Source organism: Phaethon lepturus, unplaced genomic scaffold (genome assembly GCF_000687285.1).
Source record: "Phaethon lepturus isolate BGI_N335 unplaced genomic scaffold, ASM68728v1 scaffold20040, whole genome shotgun sequence".
In the NCBI taxonomy this organism is placed as follows: Eukaryota; Metazoa; Chordata; class Aves; order Phaethontiformes; family Phaethontidae; genus Phaethon; species Phaethon lepturus.
The window spans coordinates 44,810-45,539 of NW_010510042.1; positions in this window are offsets into that span (position 1 = coordinate 44,810).

Below are 730 nucleotides of genomic sequence, written 5' to 3' on the forward strand. Positions count from 1 at the left end.
CCTGCGCAGCGCCGTCCCCCGCGGGCCCAGCCAGCACCGTTTGCTCTTCCCATCGCCTCGCGGAGCAGGCTGATTCTGCCGCTCGGTGTAGGCAGGCAAGTTAAAACGACGACGGAAAAAAGCCGCCTTTGATCCCCGCTAGTGCACAGGCAGCTGGGATGGGCGCAGAGCCCTCCGCCTGCACCCCGGCTGCTTCGCTCCGCGCTCCTCGGGGGCTGCTCGTCGCCGGCACCTCGGAGAAAGGTGCGCAGCAGCCGGGAAAGCTGCTACCCGGGGCAGGGGCTGCTTAATGCCTCGGGGGAGAGAAAAATCCTCAGCCTGAAGTGTTAGGTTTCACAAGTCATTAACATCCAGCCCAATTCAGGCTCTTAAAAAAAAAAAATCTGCAGTCTCCCTGTTTTTGGGAAGGGGAGGAGAGAACTTAAGTTTATTTCGCTAACTCATGCTGTTTTAAGGAGTTTGGACACTGGGGAAAAAAAAAATCAGGATTTTCTACCTTGTTGTTTTTCTTTTATTCCCTCCCCTACGACCACTGCTGAATTGATCCCACCTCACGCTGTACGCCTCGGTCCCTCGGGGGGCACTCGGCAGCCACAGGCTCGACGTGGGGGCTGCAGAAACAGGGGCTAAGCTGGCCCGCTTCACCGACCAGAAAAGTCCCTGAGGATGCTGCCCTGGTGCCAGCACACATCCCCGGCGAGGGGCAGAGCTGGGCCTCCCCCAGCCCTCC